This window comes from Callospermophilus lateralis, chromosome X, assembly GCF_048772815.1.
Source record: "Callospermophilus lateralis isolate mCalLat2 chromosome X, mCalLat2.hap1, whole genome shotgun sequence".
Classification (NCBI taxonomy): domain Eukaryota; kingdom Metazoa; phylum Chordata; class Mammalia; order Rodentia; family Sciuridae; genus Callospermophilus; species Callospermophilus lateralis.
In genome coordinates, this window is record NC_135325.1 from 59,420,886 (window position 1) to 59,435,081 (window position 14,196).

General features: G+C 34.6%; 1 pseudogene; it reads left to right on the forward strand.

The window, feature by feature from the left end:
* Nucleotides 1-6,679: 6,679 nt before the first annotated feature.
* Nucleotides 6,680-7,336, forward strand: LOC143639276 (GPI ethanolamine phosphate transferase, stabilizing subunit pseudogene; annotated as a pseudogene).
* The last annotated feature ends 6,860 nt before the right edge of the window (nt 7,337-14,196 follow it).

A 14,196-nucleotide genomic window follows, 5' to 3' on the forward strand; every position in this document is an offset into this window, starting at 1 on the left:
TCAAGTAGACTCATGGCCTAAGACGCCTGCAATCAGTCACAAGTGTACTGGCTGGAATAGAGGTCTGATAGACTGGTGCTGTGTATCTTCCCCTGGTATTGGAGCTCTTTCAGAGGTTCCATCAGCTGGCAAGTCTTGGTATGGGGACTATTAGCTTCTACTTAATTAGGATTTGCTAGTCCAGCAGTATGTTCTAGGGCAAAGTCCTGAGCTTACTACCCTGTCCTGTCCCCAACAAATGGAGTCTTGCTCCACACTATACTATCTGAGGTTGGAGTAGTGTAGATGAAGGGATTTTCTTGGCCACTAAGGCTGACAATAGCCTGGGTCACACCAGAGTCTCATAGCCACAGGGACCTTGGCAGTCTGAACACATGGTGGTTCTCCAGGCCCACTCCACGCCCGACAATGGTGCACACCAAAACTTGACCCTGTCCCACGGTTACACAGTCTTTGATGTCTGGTCAGTCCTATGGACTCAGTGAAAACTCTGGTATGAGAATAGAGGCCTTATGTTTCTGCCTGGTGCTAAGCCTTAGTACAATAAGCCCAGGTAGACCTTTAAGGCAAGTCCTATGGAAGCCTCTGTGCCCTGTTCCTCAGGGGGAGAGTCTTGATTCCCCCTTTTGCACCTGAGGTTGGAGAAGTGATGGTGGAGGCAGTTAGCTGCTTGGTTGGTTAATACAATTCCAACAGCTCAGTTCATGGGTGCTTGTCTGGGGGTGGGTAATTGGGGTTTGGCCTGGCATTGGATTTCACCTGTGGCAGGCCTGGTCTGGGTCTCAAGTCTAAGGCCTGAAGTTAATCCCCTACCTGTTCCCCCATCAGGAGGTCTCTCTCTCTGGGCTGTGCTACTTGGAACTGGGGGGAGGGGTGATGCTGGCAACTCTTTTCTTTCTGCCTTCTTCAGTGTATCTGTCTTCTTATATTGCTAAAAAAGCAGGTACTGTGGTCTCTTACTTGGATTCCTTGGCTTTTGTGAAAATAGTTTGCATCCTGAATAACTGTTCAAATTGTTGTCTCTCTGGGGAAAGAACCACCGGAGGATGTTACTCTTCTGACACCTTGCTCTACCTCACAATTGTCTTTATTAATTCTTTTCTTATTGGCTTAGAATTGTTATTTTTACTATAATTTTAATTAACAAATAAAATTGTATATGTTATATACAATTATATATGTACATGGTATAAAACATGTTTTTAGATACACACACACACACACACACACACACACACATTGTGGAATGGTTAAGCCAAACTAACATATGCATCACCTCACATACTTACCACCTGTTTGTGATGGAACCATGAAAAGTTTAAGCTCTATTTTCTTTTCTTTCTTTCTTTCTTTCTTTCTTTCTTTCTTTCTTTCTTTCTTTCTTTCTTTCTTTCTTTCTTTCTTTCTTCTTTCATACACGACAACAGTGGAATGCATTACAATCCTTAATTACACATATAGAGCGCAATTTTTCGTATCTCTGTATATAAAGTATGTTCACACCTATTTAAAAAAAAAGTTTCAAAAAAAAAAAAAAAAGAACTGTGGCTTTTCTTTAGGTGGTTAACGGAACATGACTCTAAAATGTCATGTTCAATGTTTGGTGTGCCTTTCTATGTCGATCTGGTGCAGGCCCAGATGTATGATAGAATCAGCTCTGCTGATTCACAGCCTAACTCTTGCTGTCTCTGAGCCAGCTTCTTGATGTTGGTTTCTGGTGTCTGGTCTACCAGGTCAAGGTCTAATGGCTGTGGAAGACCTCACCTTCCCTAGAGGGCTTGGCAGAGCCAGAATTCATCCAGTGTGGAGAATGTGGTCAAGAAACTATGGACAAACTGCTTAAACTTTCCAGGTCTCAGTTTCCTCATCCATCAAATGGGCACAACAAAGTGTATCTACCAAAGCAATATCTAACTAGCCTAAGAGGCTAAGATTTGTGCTGGTCTTCCAATTCAGTCTGTCACTAAGCTGCTTTTCTGTTAACCTGACATTTGACAATTGGTTTAATGAAAGCTTGTGGGAAAGAAAGGAAAAATTAGGAAATGAATAAATTTTTTAAAACCTAAAAAATGTTTAAGCCCTATTGATAAACCATAAAACTATTACCTCTAATTCTATTGTTGTTATTGTTAATTTGATCTACAGAGAGTCATTTAAGGCATTTTTTCTATGGGAGATCACTGGTAAAATGTACACAATTTTCCTGTTCATGTATGAATACATGACCAGTGAAACTCCACATCATGTACAACCACAAAAATAGAATCCTAATTAGAATAAGTTATACTCCATGTATGTAATAATATGTCAAAATACACTCTACTGTCACATATATCTAAAAAGAACAAAAAGAAAAATCTGTGAACAAAAAAGAATTGTTCTACCTGCATGTGCTGGAAGAGAATGGCATGCCCAGGGAATGCATGGAGGCTCTGTGCCCCTTCCCCCATATCTTATCCCATACATATCTTCCATTTGGCTGTTCCTGAATTATATTTTTTATAATAAACCAGTAATCATAAATTTTAAAAAACTGTTTTTTCTGTATAGTTGCAAAAAAAAAGGTACACATGTTTTAATGAGGACAAAATGAGGTGTATATGTGTAAGAAAGAAATGAGGAATGAAATGTAGCCTAACCATACTGGGAGAATTTTCTATTTCTTTCTTCCCTTCATCCCTTCTCTACCCCCCCACCACCCACCTCTCTCTCTCTCGTTTTCCTTTGTCCATTATTTTTTAGTTGTTGCATTAGAAAACAGTAAACTCAGCCTGAATGGAGTAGAACAAATCTGTTTTGATAAGGGTTTGCAGGAAGGAGCTAGGAAAATCTGGGTTCTGGGGAAAGGCCAACTCAGAGCACTTCTGTTAAATTATCTGAATAAAAACTACACAATGTGGGTTTTCAGGAGCCTGACATAACTTCTATTACAAGTGCAGTATTGCTCTACTCATTTTACAACTTTGCTCATGGTAGAAAGGACTGTCTTTATTTTATTAGTTAGTTGATTTATTGATTATTTTAATTAATAAATAAAAATTGTACATGCTTATGGTATTTATTTATTAATTTAGGCTGAGAATTGAACCCAGGGATGATTTGCCACTGAGCTACATCCCCAGCCTTTTTAATGTTTTATTTAAGAGAAGATCTCTATAAGTTGCTGAGGTTAACCTTGAACTTGTGATCCTTCCTCAGCCTCTGGAATTACTGGTGTTACAGATGTGTGCCACTGTGCCTGGCTGCAGTATGATGTTTTGAAGTTACAGCTCACCTCTGTTACCTTCAAATGGCTAGTATTTTTAATTCTGGAAACTGCTCTGAAGTTAGTTATAAATGATAGATGCATAAAAATGAACTTATTAATTTACTTTTTGTATTTCTTACAGTTACGGCTAGTTTACATTTTTGGTATAATGTGCTATCTCAACTGCCATATAAATAGTTTTGTCCCAAAGAGAAAATGTACCATTCCTCATTTTATGCACAAAATAGACTAAGTTAGAGTTTTCTAACCAGTATTCTTCAGGTATGATCCTGAAAACTATCAAACACAAAGTGTTCACTATGAAAAAGTGTTTGGAATATGGTGGACATGCAAAAATAATTATTACTAAAATGAATATATGTTTATGGGTTTTTTTTTTTTTTGTGTGTGTGTGTGTGGTGCTGGGGATCAAACCTAGGGCTGTGCATGTAAGGCAAGCGCTCTACCAACTGAGCTATATCCCCAGCCCCTGAGTATATGTTTGTAACAAAGGAGAAGAGTGAATAGAAGGGGAAAGGGAACAGTCACATTAGGTGAGCTTTCAAAATGTAGGCAAGGATGGGATCAGGGACAAAGAAAGAGCCAACACAAATTTTTGATCCTATTTTCTTCACTATAACAATTACTTTTCATGTTACAACAGTGCTCCTAATTTATAGTGTTTCTGCCCTGCTGCCATGGCCTATTTTCCTACTCCTAGGGCAAAGAGTAATCTAACATCCTAATGACTAATAAGTTACCAGTAAAGCTATTTTTAGCCCTAGGAAGCTTGGAAAGAGGTTAGTGAAACTTGGACCTAGCAGAGCTGATATAGTAGATGGCAGATACTTAAGTGTGCCTTCCTTAAAGACACAGAAATATAAGTAGCTTAACTAAGGCCTTAGTAACAAATAGGGAAGAAGCAAAGGGAAAGACACACAGAAAACTACTGTTAGAGGGAGAGAATATTACATCATCTGGCAAAATGAGAAAAGTTAAAAAGAACAAAGGAAGCTCAAGTTGGATACTAAAATTGTTCTAGTCATCAAACATATGAATTAAATTACTTTATCAAATAAAGAGGAAGAAATCTTTCTGGTAAAAATATCATTTTGTTTAAAAGTATGCAGTGCTTCAATAGCTAAACTGTGGAGCCAACCTAGATGCCCTTCAAGTGGATGAATGAATAAAAAAAAATGTGGCATATATACATCATGGAATTTTACTCAGCAATAAAAGGGAATAAAATCATGGCATTTGCAGGTAAATGGATGGCGCCGGAGAAAATAATGCTAAGTGAAGTTAGCCAATCCCAAAAAACAAATGCCATAAGGAGGCTGAATCATAATGGGGTAGGGAGGGGGAGCATGGGAGGAATAGATGAACTCTAGATAGGGCAGAGGGGTGGGAGGGAAAAGGAGGGGGCGGGAGATTAGCAAGGATGGTGGAATGTGATAGACATCATTTTCCAAAGTACGTGTATGAAGACACGAATTGAGTGTCAAAATACTTTATATACAAAGATATGAAAAATTGTGGTATATGTGTGTAATAAAAATTGTAATGCTTTCCGCTGTCATTTATTTTTTTAAACATCAATAAAAAATAGTGTGCAGTGCTTAACATGATTATTTCAAAGATAATAAGTTAAGATGAAGTATAGGAAATCTATTTAAAAGGGAAAGGATTATTTTAAGTGAGCAAAATATTGTTGCTAGGAAATGCACCAAACACTAACAAAGGTAAACATTTTGACCTGACAATTTCATGTTTAAGACTTGTTCTAACGAAATCCTCTGTTTTATGCACAAAGGAAATGTGTAACAGTGCTCATTATAGCATTATTTGCAGTACCAAACAATAGGAAACACTCTAAGTGTCCAATTATAGGGAATCAATTACATAAATTATGGCACATCTATGAGAAGTGATATAGAAGCATATTATTGACACAGCATGAGATTCAAATTATTTAGTGTAAAAAAATTAAGTTACAATGTCCCAGTATAACCAGGTACAGTGGTGCATGCCTGTAATCACAGAGATTTTGGGAGACCATGGCAGGAGGATAACAAGTTCAAGGCCAACCTTAGCAACTTAGTGAGACCCTGTCTGAAAATAAAAAACAAAGTAAAAAGTGCTGATGTTGTAACTCAGTGGTAGAATGCGCCTGGTTTCAAACCTCATTACCTAAAAAACGTTCCACATGTATAGTATGGGCTCATTTTGAAAAGATTATATATTTTATGTAGGCATATGAATAGAAAAACACTTGGAAATATAGATAATAAAATGTCAATGTTAGTAATGATTATCTCTGGATAACAGGCTTAGGGATAATTTTCATTTAATCTGTCTTTAACTTCTGTGTTTCATAAGAACAAAAATATGTTATATGTATGGCAGTTTAGTTAGAATTTCTTTCCTCTTTTGTAGAAGAAGCCAGTAGAGTTTTTAATGGTTAAATATTGTCAATTAGTGTATAAAGATGCCCATGCATCCATATCACACCGTAGGTACACAGAATATCTGTTAGATGAAATTTATAGATTAATTCCCTACTCTGTTTTATTGAAATATTTGTCTATTAATTGCCAATATCACACTATCTTGATTACTGTAGCTTTTAGGTAAGTGTAGAACTTTGATAGTTTCACTTATAATACTTTTTTTCCTTCAATATTATGATTGCTTTTCTGAGTCTTTTGCCCTCTCATATGTACTTTAGAAACAATTTGTTGCTACCTAAAAAATATCATTTTGGAAAAAAAATACCATTTTGGGATTTTGACTGGAAATACAATGAGAAGAACTTATATCTTGCCTATATTCAGTTTTCTTATGCATATATATGTAACATACGTCCATTTATTTAGTTCTTGATTTCTTTCATCAGTTTTAGAGTTTCTGCATATAAATTGTGTACATATTTTGTTATATTTATATGTATTTTTTAACTGCTAATATTAATAGTGTTGTGGTTTTAATTTTAAATTCCATTTTTTTTTTTTGCTGAATTATAGGAAAGTAATTGACTTTGTACATTAACTTTTTATCTTACAACCTGTCTCTACATACTTGTTAATTCCAGAACATTTTTTATGTTTTGGGATTAGATAATCCCAGACCTTGGATTAGACAGACAATGATAGACATGATTAGATAGACAATTATGCCATTATAAATTAAGAGAGTTCTTTGATTTGAATACCAACAGCTTTAATCTGTGAACTGTATTCTTAGCTAAAATTGAAACTAGTTTCATCCTTGTTTGTTGTATTATGTCCATCCAGGAAATGTAGTCACAAACAGTACCTCAAAAATAATCGGTTTAAGAGGGTCATGGCAGCCCGTCGCACCTGACAGTGGGAGGCAGTGCCTCCCCTTCCCTTCCGTGGGCAGGAGAGTTAGATAGCCACCAAAGAAAACATCATGAAAGATACAGATATCAAGAGACTACTGTATACCCATCTTTTATGCATATTTTCAATTATCCTAAGCATCTTCATTCCATCAGTATTCTTGGAGAACTTATCAATATTGGAAACGCACTTGATGTGGTAGTGCATCTATTCTGTTTTTGTGACTGCTGTCAATGTAGTATTATATTTGGTAGGGAAACCAAATGTATTTCTAAAAGAAATTCATTATCACCTAAGGTAACCAGAATTTTGAAATGTTGTATCTACTTTCTTATGTCTTGCTTTTCCTTTCATGTGATTTTTGTTCTATATGGAGCACCACTAATAGTTTGTGTTGGAAACATTTTTATTTGCAGTTCTTTTGTCTACTTTTACTACCATACCTTGTTTATGTTTGTTAGGATCAAAGCTCAAAGCATGACTAAGAGTTTTCAGTAGAAATGGAATTACATCTATTTGGGAGAATAGTCTCCAGATCACTACAATTTCTAGTTTTGTAGGAGCATGGCTTAAAGCATTTCCTATTCCACTGGATTGGGAAAGACCATGGCAGGTATGGCCCATCTCTTGTACGCTTGGAGAGACCTTTGGCTACGTGGCTGGCCTTGTTATTTCACCACTCTGGATATGCTGGAATAGAAAGCAACTTACGTACAATAACAATTAATTAGAGCAAAGGAGAAGATATTTCCTTGTGCAGATTCCACAAAGTCTGTGCAGAAATGGGTGAGGTCAAAAGCAGTTTCATTTACAGCCCTGTTTTTTTAATGTAGTTTCAACATGATGTGATTGTAGCTTTTTAAACTATGAAACCCCTGAGATTGTACCTTCTAGTTGAAACAAAGTATTTATAATTAAAAAAAAATTATGGGTTTATCTTCCTTTCTAGAATAATTGTATTAACTAGGACTTCCAGTACAATGTTAAATAAGGTTGTAGTGAGGATATATCTCACCTTCTTCCAAATCTTAGGGTATAGTATGTTGTCAGACTTGTTGTTGTTGTTTTCTAATCAAGATGAGGAAGTTCCCCTCTATTTTTAGTTTGCTGAAAGTTTTATTTTTAAATCATTAATATGTATTATATATTAATGTTAGATTTTTCCAGATACTTTCATTAATAATATTATGTGATTCTGATTTTTCTTCTTTAGACTGTTGATGTGATGGATTTCATTAATTGATGTTTTTATGAGATAGGGTCTCACAATGTGTTCCAGGCTGGTCTTGAACTCTTGGGTTCAAGTGATCCTCCTGCTTCAGCCTCCAAATAGCTACTATAGGTACATGTCTCTGTGCCTGGTTCGTAATTGATTTTTGAATGTTGAACCAGGCTTGTATACACATAATAAATCTCATTTTGTTCTTGTGCATCATTTTTTTAATACACTGTAGGATCAATATTTTATTGAGGAATTGCATCGAACATTCATAAGAGATATTAACCTGTATTTTTCCTTTCTTACAATGCCTTTAGTTTAGGCCTTGTGATCGTAATGGTTTTATGGAGTGAGTCAAGGATATTCTCTCTTCTATTTTGTAAAAGAGACTGTAAAGTATTGATATCATTTTTTTTCCTTCAGTGTTTGATAGAATTCCCTAGTGAACCAGTCTGGGCTAGGTTCTTTCTGTTTGGAAGGTTATTATTTATTGATTCAATTTCATTAATAGATGTAGTTATATTTAGGTTATCTATTCTTGAGTTGTAGTAAGATTGTATCTTTCAAGGTCTTGGTCTATTTCATCTAGATTTTTAAGGTTTGAGGCATGAAATGTTTACAATAGTCCATTATTATCCCTTTAATGTCTGTGCAAACCAATAGTAGTGGCTCCTCTTTCATTTTTGATGTTAGTAATTTGTGGTTTCTCTCTTTTTATCTGGTTAGAGGATTATCAACTTTATTTCTTTTAAGAACCAGCTTTTGGGGATGTTGTTTTTTCCTATTGATTTCCTGTTTTTCAGATTCAGTTACTTCTGCTCCAATTTTTATCTCTTTTCTTTGGCTTACTTTGAATTTAAATTGCCCCTCTATTTTTGTGTCCTAAAGTTGAAGTTTAGATTATTGATTTTAGATTGTTGTTCTTTTCTAATATATACTTTCAATGCTGTAAATTTCTCTACAAGCACTGGTCTCATTGCATATTGAAAATTTGGTAATTTGTATTTTCATCTATTTAACAACATTTAAAAGTTTCTGTTGAGATTTTGTCTTTGATCCATGTGTTATTTAGAAGTGTGTTGTTTAATTTCCAAGAGTGTAGGAGTTTTCAAAGTAATCTTTCTATTATTGGTTTCTAGTTTAATTTGTTTGTGGTCTGAGAGCATACTTTGTATGATTTTTATTTTGAAATTTCGGTTAAGTGTGTTTTTGTTGCCTGGAATGTGGTTTTTCTTAGTTAATTTTCATTTAGCTTGAGCAGAATGTGCATTCTGCTATTGTTGAATGAAGTATTCTATAGATGTCAATTAGATCCAGTTGATTGATGGTGCTGTTTGGTTCAAGTATGCCATTGCTGGTTTTGTAATTGCTGGATCTGTCAATTATACAGAGATGTTGGGAGTACTCAACTATAATAGTGGATTCATCTATTTCTCATTGCAGTTCTATTTTTGCCACATGCACTTTGATGCTAAGCTGTGAGGCACATACACACTAAGGATTTTTATGTCTTTGAGAAGAATTGACCCTTTTATTTTTATGTAGTGACCCTCTTTATCACTCAAAATTTCCCTTGCTCTGAAGCCTCCTTTTTAGAAATTCATATATGTATCTAGGTTTATTTTTATTAGTGTTATCAGAGTATATCTTCCTCCATCCACTTAATTTTAATCTATCTCAGTCTTTACATTTAAAGTGGGTTTCTTGTAGATAACATATAGTTGGTCTTTTTTAAAATCTACTCTCACAGTCTCTGTCTTTTCATTCATATATTTGGACTGTTCACATTTAAGGCAATTATTGATATAATTGGATTAATAGCTAACTATATTTATAATTCTTATCTATTCATTGCACTTGTTCTTTGTTTCCTTTTTGTGGTCTTTTACTCTTTTTGAATTCTTTGTTATTTTAAAAGAGGATTAATAAAACGTTCACAGGAAACTCAAAGTATGGGAATTTGAGCTGTGTGACCCTTTTCAATTTCCAGAATGCAAGATTTTTAATTAGTGAAACATTCACAAGTTATTTGTAGGCATAGTCAAGATAATTGTAATAGGTCTCTATATTGAAAGTACCATAACCATATTTGTAATAGCTTGATTAACAAGACCTTGAGATTTTATTTATTCTGTGTTTCAGAGTTGTGGCCTCAAAATTTTAGACCTAGAAACTTTTTTTTTTCAACTTATTTTGTTCAGGGCTGGATTAGGGCTGAGAGGAGAGGGTATAGAGGGCAGGTCTCAGAAAAACTGGCTCATGTTGTCCAAAATCAGCAGAGAATTTGTACTAGAAATCCAGTTGAATAATTTATAATAAAAAAATGGAACAACCAAGAGGATTACTTCTTTTGGCTGTCAATATTGTTTTGAAAGGAAGCAAACCAAATGGATATCCTAAGGTTGATTGATAAATAAATAATGCTGTTGATCAGGGAAAGAACTCTAAAAAATTAACCCCAGAATTTTTTGTCATCCATCTGGGCATTCCCATATGTGTCCGTAGATAAAAACCGTCGCAATAACATCTCAAGCTGCTTCTTTAAAACTATCTCAAGGTGCTCCCTGAGTCCTGAGATTTTTTAATGATATGAACACTCATATAAGGATTCCTAATTATTTCAGCTTGGAGAAAGGCTCATTTTTTTCTGTTAATACACCATCTTCTAATTCCCTTGAATCAAGAAGTTTTAAGTTTATTTCAATATTCTGACAATATTAGAGTACAGATTTCACCTTCTAGAACAGGAAAAAGGATTAATTCAAAGTACCAGTTATGTTCAGTACCAAATATTGCACAACAGAATCAGAATCAAGCCCCACAAGAATGCAGGATTTGCTTTGGAAAAGTCTTATAATTAGATTTAAATGCATTAGGTTTAGTAGTTAGATTTAAGTGAAAATTTTGAGATATGTGAAGAATAGTCATGATGCTAATTTAGGAATAAAAATTCCTTCTGTGCATAAAAAAAGAGCCAGATCTTATGCTGAGCTATTATAACCTTTATCCAATAAAAATGAAAACTACATAGACCACTTAAAGGGGATAAATTTTATTGGCTTTCTTTGTCAGTTGTTTGAAGTTGTTTTTAAAAATGGGGATCAAAATTATACATTAATTTGAATTATTATTTGCCAAAGTTGTAGAAAGATGAATTTGGTTTGTTATGGGGTGTAAAACATTATTTTTCAATCTTTAGTTCTCATATCTATCTGGGTATTCAAGAAACAATTAATCTTTCAAGTTAAGAAGGTGAAAGTAAAAACAATAACACCAAACCAAGGTAATCGTGGTTATTCAGGCACAAATATGGTAATTTTTGTTTACCTATAGTGCAATAAAACTGGGCAATAACAAGCCCTTAGCTTACATTTCTCTTTGAATAATCAAGAATACAACATTCTGTGTCCAAAGGACATTTTTCCATCAGGATAACTTATTTTCTAAGCTAGAATTATTGACATGCAAAACATTTCCTAGTTCAAGTGACTAGCTTTCAAGAGAAAGTTCCTTATGGATACAAAATTAAATGTCACTTGAGCAAATGTTCCATGTAAATCTGTTTTATAAATTTCAGGTTATGCTTTTGTAATTTAAAATAGATATATATTATTGTGATTTAATAGGGTTATCATGGAAGGGATTTTATAAAGTGATTATATATAGTGCAGAGAAAAGTGAAGTAATGAACAGATGAATGAGGAGTTAGAAAATGTCTTTTGATTCGTCTAGAGTAACAGAGATCTGGAATGGATCAAAGAAAATGTTTTGGATTTGACCTCTCAGAAACACTTCGCTATTTTTGTATCAGGCAAAGCCAGTCTAACCCAGGTTGTACACATAAAGCAGAATAGAATAAGTGAGCTTCTGTTCTTACTTCCAGTGCTATGGTGCCTACTAAAAAGGGCCCACAAATTTACATTGCTCTGAGATCTAATCTCACTTTTCAAGCCTCTGAATTTTTCACCATTGGAGTTAGTCACTAAAGGTAAATCCCAAGAGAAAGATTTAATTACCTTAAAAGGCTAATTAAAAGCACAAATGCAGGGCTTAGGCTGTGGCTAAATGGTAGAGCGCTTGCCTAGCATGTGTGAGACACTGGGTCCGATCCTCAGCACCACATATAAATAAATGAATAAAATAAAGGTCCATACATATAAAAATATTTTTTTAAAAAAAAGCACAAATGCAAAATCATGTTACTAGAATGAAAAACTTGGAGATTCTATAAGCCAGAAAACCAAAGTTTGTTATCAGTTGAACACATAAAATCACTTGTGTTTATTCTGGAGGCTAAAATATAGAATGTTCTTTAAGATCAGAAATGAATTTTTAAGATACAGAAGACATAATGGTTGAACAAAGTAAAAATTTAAGTGTATCATGAAAGAGAGTTTAGATAGATAGCTGATGAGGTTTGAGAGGACTGTTGGCAACCAAAGGAATGTGTGTGAAGACTGTGGCATGTTAATGCCACAGGGTATTATATTGCCATTAGGAATTACAAACACGAAGGTCCTTCTAATGTTGATATGCTAAAATACTATATAATATTCTTTAGATGTTCTTCCAACTAAAACCATAGGCTTTAGGCCATAATTCATGTGTTCACCAAACTTAAGAATTTAAGTATGCAGTTTAATTAAACCTGGTTTTAAAAATAAACAAATAAATCATTAAAAATAAACCCTTGCTGCTGCCCCCCCTTCTCTCCATCTCCTCTCCTCTCCTTTCTCTCTCCATATATTTATATGTGTGTTAAGAACTCTTAACCCAAGATCTGCTGTCTTAAAACAGTTTTTAAGTGTTTATCAGATCTCTAAAACCTATTCATCCTGTATTTTCAAACTTTTGTTTTTTGGTACTGGGGATTTAACAGAGGTACTTAACCACTGAGTCACATCCTTAGCCCTTTTTATTTTATTTTATTTTTTTAGAGACAGCTTAGTCTCACTAAGTTTTATTTACAGACAACTTAGTCTAAGTTGCTTAGGGCCTCACTAAATTACTGAGGCTGGTCTTGAACTTGTGATACTCCTGCCTCAGCCTCCTGAGTTGTTGGAATTATAGTCATGTGCCACCACACCTGACCTGCATTCTGAAACTTTATACCTGAAAACAATCCAGCAGAATAGTATAGCAAATTAAGAACATGTATTGTGGCATCAGACTGGGTTTGAATCTTGGTTCTGATGCTTCCTAACTATCTGATATTGGGCAATTTACTAAACTTCTCTGTGATCATGTAGGGAGAGAATGTTACAGGAACCTCAACAGACAACTAATGAGTTTCTAATTCATCAAAATAGGGATAATAATGGTACTTCATAATGCAGTTATAAGCATTAAATGAATTGGTACAGGTAAAGCATGTAAAACAGTGTATAGCACAAAGTTGGAGCTCATTAAATATTAGATACTGTCATTTAAAGATATAATTTCCAACCTCAAGGAGTTGATGATTCCAGAAGGATCGCTCCAATTTTGGAGAAAATACTGAGATATGAAAAAAATTGGGAAAATAAGTACTAACCAACAAATGCATGAGAAACAAAAGAAGAACAAATTCATTTTGGGTTTGCCGATGACTGAAGTTTATTTCTTTTTTCTCTTCTTCTTCTCCTTCTCCTTCTTCTTCTTCCTGGGAATTGAACCTGGCGCGGGGGGGGGGGGGGGGGGGGGGGCGGAGCTTAACAACTGTGTCACATCTCTAGGCCTTCTTACTTTTATTTTGAGACAGGGTCTCACTATGTTGCTTAGGGCTTCACTAAATTGCTGAGGCTGGCTTTGAACTGTAATTCTCCTACCTCACCTCTCGAGCCACTGGGATTTCAGGCTTGTGCCACCATGCCCAGCTGATTGAAGGTTTTATGGTATGTTTCTATATGGGAAGAGTAGAACTGTGAGTGAAAATGAGAACACAGACAAAAGCTTGGAAGTAGGAATAATTAAATTACATGAAATAGAAATTAACTGTGGCTAGTTGGACATCATTATCCTAAGTACATGTATGAAGATACGAATGGTGTGACTCTACTGTGTATACAATCAGAGATGTGAAAAATTATGTCTATGTGTGTAATATGAATTGTAAAGCATTTTGCTGTCATGTATAACAAATTAAAATAAAATAAAATAAAGAATTTAACTGTGGCCTTAATTTGTTCTAATTCTTTAAAAATTGAGAATCCATGTAGTAAATAAAATTCAATATATTGAAGTAAGAAAACCATCTCTGGATACTTTAAAATGACACCTCACTATATATTTTTAAAGTAAAACTTTAATATAACATCTCATTTGAGGTTTACAATTGCCCTATATGGAAAGCCAAACAAATATTTCCCGTTTTTACAAATGAGAAAGTT